This window comes from Nelusetta ayraudi, unplaced genomic scaffold, assembly GCF_046127955.1.
Source record: "Nelusetta ayraudi isolate G7.1 ecotype Tasmania unplaced genomic scaffold, CSIRO-AGI_Nayr_v1 ptg000059l, whole genome shotgun sequence".
Taxonomy (NCBI): Eukaryota; Metazoa; Chordata; class Actinopteri; order Tetraodontiformes; family Monacanthidae; genus Nelusetta; species Nelusetta ayraudi.
The window spans coordinates 4,692,501-4,705,000 of record NW_027466109.1 but is presented as its reverse complement, the minus strand read 5'-3'; the positions used below and the strand labels follow the sequence as shown (position 1 = coordinate 4,705,000).

The window sequence follows — 12,500 nt, the reverse complement described above, 5'->3', positions numbered from 1 at the left end:
TGTTAGCTGAAGGAGCTGCTTTGACCAAATAAGTCCCAGATTCCCGTCAACATTTCCGGGGAATTTTACTTCCAGCAGTTTACTCTTGAATATCCGGTAATCTTTGTGGTCTGCTTTTCCACCACACCAAGGAAAGTTTCTGGAAAATTTCCTCAAATCTGGCTGATGACATTTCTCGTAGCTGCTTTTCTTTTGATCAAATTTCCAAATTTTCAAATGATCAAGAACGAATGAAATGATGCAGATGTTGCCACTGGCTCAAACACCACAGATGACAACATCTCCTTTTGGGGCTTTGCACGCAAACTTAAATGTGTTTCTTTGCAGAGTTACAGTAATTGCCACATGACGACACGCTTGTATTGTGCCTTTGCTTTGCAGAGCACATGGGACACATGAATGAAATTCACTGTGCATCGACTCTGCTTGTGAATCACAGCAGTGATCCGGCATCAAACCACTTCCTGCTCATAGTCAGTCAGAGAAAAAACACGAAGACGTGACTGAAATCTTGCATCTTGGGGTTATTTTCATCTGTGCCCCAACAACCTGCCGCAGGCAAGCACAAATGCAGAATGTTGAGTAGCTGTTTCTATTCCTTTTAATTATCATTCCCGAGAGAGCGTTCCGAGGACAGGGGGGACGACAAGCCGCCAGTGACATTGCTGTGCCTCCTGTTGTCCCTTTTCTCCTCCCCAAAAAACACTAATCACAAATCAGAATGAGGCTTTTCCTAATTCCTCATTTCATACCTGGCCTCCAGATCTGCAACGGTGACGTGAGGAATATCCAAAATGTCCTCACTCGCTCTCCAGATTAAAGGAAAAAAAATCCTAGTCCACACACACACACACACACACTCATACTCACACACTCTCTCTCTCACACACACACACACACACACACACACACACACACACACACACACACACACACACACACACACACACACACACACACACACACACACACACACACACAGCCTGAGGGTTAAAGGGGCTGTGGACAAGGACCATACAAAAGGAGTTTGAAGTGGGACGGCGAAGGGGGAGAGGAGGGAGCTGTGGGGGGATTCTGGCTGGCTGAATCAGAGCCGGGTGGGGGTGAGGAGGTGGGGGTGAGGCTCTGTGAGAGGCTGCCTCAAGGGACGAGGGGAGGGGGCAGGGGGAGAGGGAGAGGGAGGGAGAGCGAGAGAGAGAAAGAGAGCAAATCCCAGGCATTCTGGTGATTGTGGTGCACACAGACCTGCCCACCTCTGGCGGTGGCCCACTGAGGGAAACACTCTGGGGCCGAAACTCCGCCTCCTGGCAGAACCCACCTGTGGTACTGTGTCTGCAGGAACTGGAACTCCTCCTTGATGCGGTCCAGCGTCTCTGGGTACGTTAGCTTCAGCGACTGGGGCGCCCCCGACGCTGCCGCAGCGGCCGCGGCTGCAGCTGCCACCACTGAGGCCGAGGACCCCGGGGGTGGCTGCAGAGCTCCCTGACACAGAGAGAGAGAGAGAGAGAGAGAGAGAGAGAGAGAGAGAGGCGACGCTTAGCAACACTCAGGGATTTGACCGTCACAATATATTTAGAAGATTGAAAAGGGATTAGTTGCAACCAAATCATGCGGGGAAGCCTTCTTGGAACGGCTCGGGCGTTTGCCAAAAAAGCAAAGCTTGAACGTACGGAGAACAAAAAAAAAAGGTGGGGGGGGGGGAGCTAAACCAGCGTGGGTTATGACAGTCGGCAAAGACGGTCGTCAAAACTCCGACGGAAGGGTGAAACAGTTTGGTGGAGGTCTTGGCCAACTGGGCACACTTCGTTAACTACTGTGTTACCCAGTGGTTGCATAAAAGGGGGACGGGAGCGAGGGGGAGGGAGCGGATGGTTTGATCCTCGACCCCTTGTGCAAGGTCTCCAGGCCCTGCAGGGTTCGGAGCAATTAGGGGAACACAACCATAGGAGTAATGCTACAGGACAGGCAGACAAAAGGGGGCTGAGAGCTGGACTGGAATGGCAGCGGGGGCCGTCGCCTCGTCCCTCCACTTGGCTCTTTATCAACATAGCAGAGTGCAGAGGGCCGACGGGGGTCCGGAGCAGCCGCTGGTCAAGTATGAAGGTGAAGCGATAATGATAAACTGTTGGATTTCTATTAGTCAGAGGCGCTGGTGTTGGTCAGAGTTGGATATGTGTGTGTGTGAACCAAGCAGTTCCATAATTAGAAAGACTGAGGGAGGAGAGTAAAACATGAAATCAATGGAACTGACTTGACCAAAGAAAAATGGATAATTCCATCCTTTTCTTCCCTTCAAACACATTGTTTTGGTAAATACACCTTTGTGATGTCATAAAGGGCACAGATACCCCTGAAATCACATTAGAGCCACCTTGCTTTTCCTCTCCTCCCAAACACGTGAACGGCAGCAGCAAACTTTTCAGTTTAAGCGAGAAACTGTAACTCAGCATTTCTGGCAGGCGGCCAAAAAGAGAAAATATTGGGTTTGCTGCAGATCTATGGAGGATCTTCAGCAGAAGCAATCGCACAAGGCAGCGCCGCCTGACACTGGGAGCAAAAGGAAAAAATCTTGAGAGTGGGCTTAACACGGGACCGTCATCATCAGAATATGGAGCTTTATGAGCGCGGCTGCAGAATCAATGAGTTTCTGGTGCCGATGCACTTTTGAAAGGGTGGTGCGAATGCACAGAGGGAGAAGCAGACCACGGTGCAGGTTTCCACTTTGCCCACGAGGACGACTAAGTTTAGCGAGCTGCTATTCTCGCCTTTCTTCCAACTGGCTGCGGCTTCACTGTAGTGCATTTAAAGCGACGCAAGTCGATAGAGCAGAGCTCTTCTGGGCAGGTAAGATCTCTGCAAGATGTCGACCGTCGTGCCTGCGGATTTAATGAGGTGAGAAGAGGGAGACGGGAGAGCGATGGAAGGACGAAAAATCAAAAAGAATACCAGAGACGTTTTGCTCGGGTGAAGGGTACGGTTATAGTGCGAGAAAGGAGAGCGAGGCGAAGTGGGCGAGGCAGGTTGAAAACAGAATTCTTGGAGGAAAGGATGAAACAGGCCGGAGAGGGAGAGGGAGAGAGGAAGACGGGAGCGCGAGGTGAAAAAAAAAGACGAAGGACTGTGGCCCGGTTTCTCCTCTTTCTAACAAGCTGCTCTCAATCCGTCGACCCACCACCAAACACACAGCCGCAAGAAACCACCGTAACACACACACACACACACACAAACACAGAGCAATTACTCTTCGGGGGGGCACCAAGGCCATTTTATCGGAGGATGGGAGGAGGAGGAGGAGGAGCGCAGCTTCAGTCCTTCTCTCCCTCTAAGAGAAGACACGGCGTGTTTTTCAGTGTTTTTCAGTTGTTTTTCACAAATGAAAACCAAGAAGGAGGTGAGAAAGACTTGGACTGCTTTCTGATTTCTCTTTCTTTCTCCCATATACACGCAAACGCTCGCTACTTCACACCTCCGGCCCGTTCTTCTTCTCCCTCCCCGTAATGATTCACATAGCCAGACGAAACCCGACGCACGTTAGCAAGCTCGGCGCTGCGATTCCAGCGTTTGATAAGGCGTCTTTCTTGGAAGCACGCCGCCGCCGCCGCTCGCTCGCTGCTCGCTCGCCTGCGCTGACCTCTGGTCCGACAAACAGCTGAGCAGGCGTTAGCGCGAGAGGTCAGACCGCGGGGTTGACCCGCCCGACCCGTGGGAATAGATCCGGGCTGATGGGAGCTTCGCCTAATAATCCCGCGCTCTGTTATTCCCTCCCGTGCGGCCGCGTCCCGTCTCCGAGGCAAACGGGGGAGACGCGCCGTCTGCCCTTGAAGGAGGCTTATGTGTAGCCGAGAATCACGGTTACACAATTAAAGCGCCAGATTCCCGGGCGCCGAGGCGAAAGCGCGCACAAGGTCGGACGGCGTGTGCTGCCTCGCTGATATGATTAAAGATCTGATTAATGATCTGTTTGGGTGAATTAGCGAGGAGGTGTTTACACACTCGGGAGCGCCGCTGCCACTACAACATACTGCCGCTGCCGCTGCCACCATGACCTGCTTTGGAAAAGTTGAATTCAGGGGATTTAAGGGCGCCGTATTGCACAAGATCACCGAGGAGAGAGAAGCTGGGGCGGCCCCACCTCACAGCAGGTACACGCTGTCGCGCACTCGTGCACGCACGCCAACACGTTCGCACTAATCTCTCTCAACCTTGGAAGGCCTAAGTCAATTGCAATGATTAAATGAGGACCTGATGATGAGGGGATGAGAGAGCAGGACGGAGCGAGTCGTCTGTGGGAATAGAAATGATTTAAATCAGACCTCACATCCCTTTAGTGGGTTAGGACAGGAAACAATCCAATAAGGCGGTCTGAAACACGCTAACTGGCGGAGAGAAGGAGGAGGAGGACGAGGAGGGAGGAAAAAGAAAGAAAAAAAACAACAGCTGAGCACCAGCCGCGGTTGCGAGCTAGCGGGGCTGCGAACGTCAAGATTATACGGCTGCCAAGGTGACTGCCGGCGAAAAGCGATGAGCGCGGAGAGGTTGCGCGTGAACAAATGCGTGCATCTGGGTGGGAGTGGGGCTGGAGGGGTAGGTGTGTGTGTGTGTGTGTTGGGGGGAGGGGGGGGAGGGAGCGGTGCAAAGACAAACGGCGTGTGAGCGCACTTTAAGCTTGAAGGGAGCCATTAACAGGGAGGAATTCCCTGAATGAAGTCAGTCCTGTTTTCATTAGAGTTCGCCCTAATTAGGCCGCGAGCGGCAAAACCGCCATGACCTCACATCCTTGATCTAAATCCTCGCACAAAAAGCACAAGAAATGCACACAAGCACACACAAGGACAACAAGCCCGTACGTGCCCGACACAATCGCTACACAACACGGCTCTCTGCAAAGCATCTGCAGGCGCACGTGCGCTCCATCGCAGCGGCGCATGACTGGAGCGCCGTCGTTCGCCGCTAATGGCAAATCCACAAGATGTGTCCCGGCCACAGTGACCCACAGTGGTACGTAATTTGCTAATGGAGCCAAAATGGGGCCGCGAGTGTTATGATGTGGCGCTGTGAACAAAGGAATATTGGGTTTGCTCGCACAAACGCGCACAAGCCGCGTGTCGTCTCCTGCGCACGGCTGCAGGGGAGGACGAGAGACATCTGTGCAAAACTGCCATTTCGCTCCTTTTCTGGCTTTTCCTCCACTTTGTCACCGTGCAACAAAAGCGCTGTCTCTCTTTTTTTTTTGCATGAAAATTTAAATTAATCTTCAAAGTTCAAGTGTCACAAAGCTGCAAGCATTGCAAATATTTGTGTGTTTTCACATTCGGACAACTGCCCTCTGCTTTCTCTGGCTAATCAACGTTAGGTGTAACATAACATACAATGTTACTGTTCAAAAAAAAAACAGGCTAGAATTGCATTCCGTTGTCTCTCTCTCCACTCGGGACATCACGTGTTGAGAAAATGACTTGAACTCATCCACAGAGAAAATTTAATTTCAACTGGAATTTGCTGCGAGCATCCGGTAGTCGCACAAACGTCTTCCTCATGGTGGCACAAGAAAAAAAATTGAGAAGATTACAAAGACGGTTGGGATTTATCCTCCGGGCATCATGATTGTCACTCTAGTCTAAAATTCCACTGTAATCCGGCCTGGATATAAAGAGATAAAGATATTTCAACCTGGACCAAAGCGGCGGAACGACTGACTCACTCCCGTCCCTGCAGCCATGTTGCAAACAAAAAAACATTCTGTTACCAGATGTTAAGATTAGAGTTTTTTTTTAATTGATTGGCGCTCGGGCCCTCGTCTGTCTCCTTTAGCTGGGAAGATGTTGCACCGCTGCCTCCCATCACATAACCAGGCCCATTCATCAGCCCGCTAATTACACTGCTTAACCGCAGAGTCGATCATCAGGGTAAACACACAAACACGGAGCTCCCCCCCCCACCCCTCACCCCCCCGCCCCCCGCTCTCGCTTCCACCCACCGCCAAGGACGGGGCGACAGTCTCGGCGAAACCCAGAATAGAGTTCCTGAACGTGTATCCTTGCGTTTCCAAGGACGTGCCTGAAAACAAACACGCACCTCCTCCTCCTCCTCTTCCTCCTCCTCGGCTCCTGGGCCCGGCTGCCGTCTCGGCGCAGGAGCCGATCTTTTCAAACTTTGTCGCAGGGAAGACAAGAAGAAGGCAACGTGCCATAACGCCGTTGTAACAAAGACGCTTCAAACGAGCAAAAAACAAAAAACAAAACATTGTCCGTCACCATGGAAACGTCGATAAGGCAAATTGGTATTGGCAGGAAAAAAAAGTGAGTTTTTGCAGCAAACTACGTTAAAAATGTACGGAGTGAAGGTTGAACATACTCGGAGGAATTTATTTTTGGCCTCTGCGTTTCCTCTTTTGTTTAAAAAAAAAAAAAAGTTAGAAACCACATCTGAGCAAGTGTCAAAACTTGTGGTGAAGTAGATTTTTCTTCACTCTTCATAATTCTTGAGATTTCCATCACTGCCTTTCCAGTCTGATACCAAAGAAATGTGCATGAGACCGGAGAGGTGGAAAACCCCAAACAATAACACGTCAACACTCTGCTGACAATTTATACAAGTTGAAATTCTCTCTCCACACACACACACACACACACACACACACACACACACACACACACACACACACACACACACACACACACACACACACACACACAACTCGCTCAATCGGCTTTGCGGTTGGCAAGAGGGGGCGCAGGGCTCGCCGTGCCCACCTCCACCTCCACCTCCACCTCGCCTGAAGTGGCTCCGTGCTGGAGGGGGAAAAAAGGAAAAAAAGGAAGAAAGGAAACACGGTGATAATCTCTGAATGATTCCGCCGTTTAGAAGGGGTGGGGGAGTGGGGGGCTGCCAGGCACCTGTTTCATTAGAGACACATCTTTCTCAGCGAAAGCCTCTCCCCCCCCAACACTCCCTCACCCTCCTCCCGCACTCATCCTCCGCCTCCCCACCCCCCTCTCCTTCCTCCCGCAAGCCTCGTTATTCAAATTTCCCTGCTGTCAGCCCACATTAGCGCAGCGCCACAGTTTGCCTGTCAGCTGGCTTAATTGCTGGAGGTGCCTTCTTTTATTAGGTAACCCCCCCCCTCCACCACCACCACCACCACCACCACCTCCCCCCTCTACCACCTCCACCCCCACAGCTCGTTTGTTCCTTCCACAGAGAGAGAGGCGGCTCCGACACTGCTTGTGTAAACCTGACGCCCCTCCACCACCACCACCTCCTCCCCCACCAGCCTCTTTTCTCTTGTTTGCCGCTGCCTTCCCTCTCTCGCCATCTAATCAGTGGCTGAGCAAAGCGGGCGAGCTGCTGATCGATAGCCACACACTCACCCGCCGGACTACAGTAGTGATAAAGAGCTAAAAGCATGCTAGGGCCGGAGGAGTGGAGGAGTGGAGACTCGCCTTCATGCCGGCTTCAGAGGGGGCGCCGAGACTCCGGCAAGGAGCCTGCGCGCTCTCTGCTGCGGACGTGCTGGAGGTGGACCGACGACGCATTCTGATAGAACCAGAACTGGACAGTCCCAGCTGCTCTGCTCCAAGACTCATTGGGAAAATAAATAAAACAACAACGGGCCTGACGTCTGAAAGTGCAGACGAATTTGTGCTCGAGAACTTTTGTAATTCTAGTTTAAGCATACTCGTACTTTTTATTTCTTATGTTTTTAAAACATAAGAAATAATGAATTTACAAAGATGTTTTTACGTGCGCCTGTGTGTCCCGAGGCGTTTCATTTTGCTTCTCATTTGTCATGTTTAATTAACAGATACACATATTTCTCATAAATACTGCTTTGTTTGTTTGAGTGATATTTGAATTATGCCAGCCAAAGCCTCACCACATCTCTATTTGGATTGGTGTGTATTGGTCAACCCTCAGATGGATATTAGGTCTAGAACTAAAAAAGCAGATGTACCATGATGACGACCTGCCTTAAAACACACAAATTTACCTCATTCTACAGCCAAAGTTTCTTGGCATCGTTGCCAGTTTTCAAACTGTTAATCTTACGGGAAGGCTCACAGTCTGTTGCTTCATCAGACAGGTCAAACAAACAGCCATCAATCTGGCGACGCGCTAAGCAGAAATCTGTGGCACAAGCACCAGTAATTGCCTTTCCAAACAGTCACTCTGCACATTTACACTGCGATGAGGGGAGAGAGGAAAAAAATTGTTTAAAAATTCTGGCGTCTGCAGAGCTCCAACAGGGCGATAAGGAATAAAAAATACGTCTTCAGAATGTCGTTAGCTCCTTTTAGTTTGAACTTTCAGTCCTTGGAGGCCAGATAGAATTGGGTTTCCAGCCAGATCCGCTGGGGAAAACACTGAAAATAATCACATCATCCAAGTTCAGATGAGAACAATTAGAAAATAATGTGATTAGAGGTCAAATCTCGGCAAAACAAACGGTGACATTGCTATAGTTTAGTCAAGCATGTTCCGTAAATCACATAACAGAAAGATGATCCAAACATAATTACGTTTCAGCATCTAAGTGTTTAGCATTATATGTTACAAATAACCATTACCACTGCACCAAGGTTTTTTCATAATAATTATCCACCATGTTGTCCTAATTGCAGAACTGTTTCACTTTGATAAGCCTCATTGTGACTTTAGAAGGCTTCAGTGTGGTTAATTATCACAGAATTCTTCCCAGTGAGTAGCTCCACTTTATCGACAGTAAAAAAAAAAAAGAAAAAGAAAAAGTCAAGCAGGTATTAAAGAAAAAAATCGGTGCACATGTGAGCAAGAGCAAACCTGTTAATAGCTGCAATTCTATCTCGGAGCATCTAGAGCTTCTTAGCCTTGAGGTGCAATTTAAATGTTCACAAGGTATGATGACAGTACAAACACATTGTGTCTTAATTACTTGACACTTGGCTTTGTTTCAGTTCAATTTCTTTTTTCCAGTCTGCCAAGGAAGCCTGCGTTGTTCTTTGATTGTGACGGACATGAAGTGTTTCAGACAGTGAAGCCTCCATTTTCTGCTCGCTCTTTTGTCAGGTCTCTTATTTTTAGCAAAAACCGTGAAGTCAATCGGGAGCGCGTAATCTTGACACATTTACGCGGCTTCCTGTGAGCTGCTTTGTAACGTGGCCAATCCAATGTTACTTCATCTGTTCACATAACTAGATTATCTCATAAGAGGTTCTTGTGTATTTTGATGCGCAAAAAGCCTTTCAAAGAAGACATTGACCCGATGTTATCTGCAAAGTTGCAGAGACCATCCTGTACTTCTTTTGCTTGCTTTGCACTGAAACACGCACTCTTGGAGATCATCATCTGAGAACTGTCCTGGGTTAGTGAAAACAACAACACCAGTCAGGAGGGCGTGGGGGGGGGGGGGGTTGCTCTACCCTCTGACACCAACTGAACACTGGGTTGTTTTGCTCCTTCTGTATGTTGAAGGTACAACAAAGTGTTTTTGTCTGTTAACAGGGAGCAAAATGTGCCTTTCTGGTTACCCCGAACATTGCACAAAACCTAAACGTCGCAATAAAAACTGGTATTGAAAACGCCTAAATTTCGAAAAACCTCTTAAATATTGGGAAAAGGTTTTAAACGCTCTCATGAGGGTTTTTTTCAAACGTATCGATATAGAGCTATATCGCAAAAGTGTAATGGAAAAACTTTTTCCACATTTACTCGTCACCGGACGTGACGTACGCGTGACGAGTACACGTTATCAATGTATGTATGTAAGAGAAAAATGTAACAACCATTCCTGACGGCAAACAAACGTAAACAAACGTAATTCTCGTAAATATCGCGGGACGATATTTTACGAGAATTACGGCTTACGCACTTCAAACCATTCAATGGAAAGACCTGAAAGTCGCAATTGTACTTGGTCTATTTTACGAAAAACCGTAATGGAAACGCAGCAACTGTCGATTGCTAAAACAATGGTGTTCTGCTGGCATCTCGGCCAAAGAAAAAATAAAACAAAAATGTGTCAACTAGGGCACCTTGGATGTTTTCTTTGGTAAAAAGTTACAAAATTTGGCGGCAAACCAAAGACTGTGAGAACAGTTTCTCTTGTTTCTCTTTACCTAAATTCATTTTAACACAGTTCATTTGTTAGTAGCACTTTGAAAACACGTGGCACACATCTGTCACAGGAGACCGCTAACAGGTGATAAAAGGTCACGGCCATGCCTTTCATTTGAGGGATCGTAACAGTCTGCCGGGGTTGAGTGGCCCTTCACTTGGAGGTGCAAACAAGCACTGCCGATGGCCAGGCGACCCTCCGAGGGCGCTCCGCTCGCACGGCGCTGGCAAGATCTGCAAAGGGGTGGAAATGAAACGAGGCCGCGGGTCTAAACATTCCACCCCGTCCCACCGCAGTCTGCTCCTCTCACCCCGGGATGCCTGCCCATACATTAAGATGTGGTTTGGAGCTCTCGCAGGGAACACAGCGAGGAGAGGCTGGATGAGAGGGATTGGGTTTACAGTGCAAACCACAGAGCCACAGTCTCCCTCCTGCAGCACTACACACACACAGCTGCTGGCGTGTGTGGTGTTTGTGCATGTGCTGTATATTTGGGCGCAGGGGGTAGGGGGCGGGCGGGCGGGGGGGTGCTCACAAGATTCCTTTTATCGCTTGCAGGAAGTGCAGGCTGGAATGAGAGTTTGCACATCACGGAAGTGCAATTTGAACAATGTGTCTGACGCAAATTTAAAAAGAAATCTTTGGGGGGTGGCAGGGGGGCTATCTGAGCACACACACATGCATATGGGCTTAATCCTGTTTCTATGCAAGGGCCACGAATGTCAAAGCACAGTCAGCAGTGGGGTGCAGGGTGGCACGGCTGAGGGATGTAGATGAGGGTTAGGCAAATGAGCAGGTCTTAATTGATACTTCACACAGCTGGAGCACCGGTGTTTATGTATTTCAGGCGAGCTCGAAAGCTCTCCACCTAAACGCGACTAAAACAAATTAAAGCCCTGCAGCACAAACACAGGTCTCAACCTCACAGAGGTCCATCTGTGTGCCAGTAAGCCATGCCCGTCCATGATTCATTCTCACATCCACAACACAGACTGTGATGTAGCTGCTTTTTATATATGTAAAGCAGCAACATGCTGCTGCCTCGTCTACACGAAGCAAAAAAACGAAGAAGGAAAAAAAAACCCAACAACTCAGGGGCATGACTCACAGTCAATAGGAGTGGAGGAAAGATGATTTATTTTGAATTTTGCATAAATTGTGATTACATAAAGGACAAACCCAGGAGTGAAGGCTTCAAATTCCAAATGAGCACACACCTTATCATCTGGGCTAACAATGTGGAAACAGAAGGGCTCCAGATTTCTAAACTGACTACCTGCCACACACACACACACACACACACACACACACACACACACACACACACACACACACACACAAAGAAAGAAAACACAGCAAAGTTGGACGTCGGTAAACCATTACAGACAGTTCGACCATGATCACACACACACACACACACACACACACACACACACACACACACACACACACACACACACAGCGGGGCGTGAAACGAAGACACCCAACATGCTATGTAAGAGCATCATGTTTCCCCAGAGAGGAGTGAGTCCTCCCGGAAACACACTGGGAGGATGACAAAGAGGGAAACATTTGAAGGCTGCGCTCACTCACTCACTCGGGATCCGTTAGATTCGGTGGGTGAACAAAATACCAACAATAAACACAACTAGAACCCACCACGAGCGTGTTTTATATAACCGGGGACGCGGATATTAGACAATGCCGGCGGTGTGCTGGTGCTGGTGTTGGAGACTTACCGGTGGTCTGTTCTGGGGAAACATCGTAGCCGCCGACTTGTGACCCTCTTTCCCCGGCGTAGGTCTCTTCACCTCCTCCGCCTCCTTCTAAGTCCTCCTGCTTCTTCTTCGTCTTCCTCTATCCCCTCTTCCTCCCGCTTGGAACGTTAGCAAGCTTCGTCGGGGAAACGACGCTAGTGCTGCTGCTGCTCTCTCTCTCTCTCTCCCTCTCTCTCTCAGAGAGGCATTTGGCCCGCTTTCAAAAAGGCAAACGGCAGAGCTAGTCTCGGCTCGCTCATTCCCCCGCTCCAACCAAACACTCCTTTGTTCTGGCTTCTATCTCCAGCTCCCCCACCTCCACCTCCTCCTCCACCACCACTACCCCTACCAAAAAAAAAAAAAAAAAACAGAGCCCCGCAAACCGGCGGCGAGCACCGCCGAGTAGCAGCGAGAGGTGGAAGGAGAAACGAAGCCGCTCCGAGAGGCAGGAAACTCTCCCCGCCGAGTGTTCCCCAGTGAAAAAAAAACACAATATAATAGCGCGACCCAGAAATAGGTGTTCCTGTCCCTGGTATCTAGTCCGCAGGCCAGAGGAGGAGGATCCCGCCTGACTGTGCTATGCTGGAGGTCTTGGGTTTTTTTTTTTTTTTTTTTTTGCTAGTGGCTCCGGAGGACGGACGGTCAGCGAG

At 49.3% G+C, this 12,500-nt stretch overlaps 1 long non-coding RNA gene across 1 annotated transcript in view; it reads right to left on the bottom strand.

Moving 5' to 3' along the window:
• Positions 1-1,380: 1,380 nt before the first annotated feature.
• LOC142897307 (uncharacterized) overlaps positions 1,381-12,500 on the bottom strand; it is an 11,285-nt gene continuing 165 nt past the window's right edge. The window contains exons 1-2 of the long non-coding RNA XR_012928443.1: positions 11,833-12,500; positions 1,381-1,482 (exon numbers count right to left, since the gene is read on the bottom strand). The exon at positions 11,833-12,500 is cut by the window's right edge and continues 165 nt beyond it. This is a non-coding gene — a long non-coding RNA (uncharacterized LOC142897307). The remainder of the gene's footprint in view (positions 1,483-11,832) is intronic.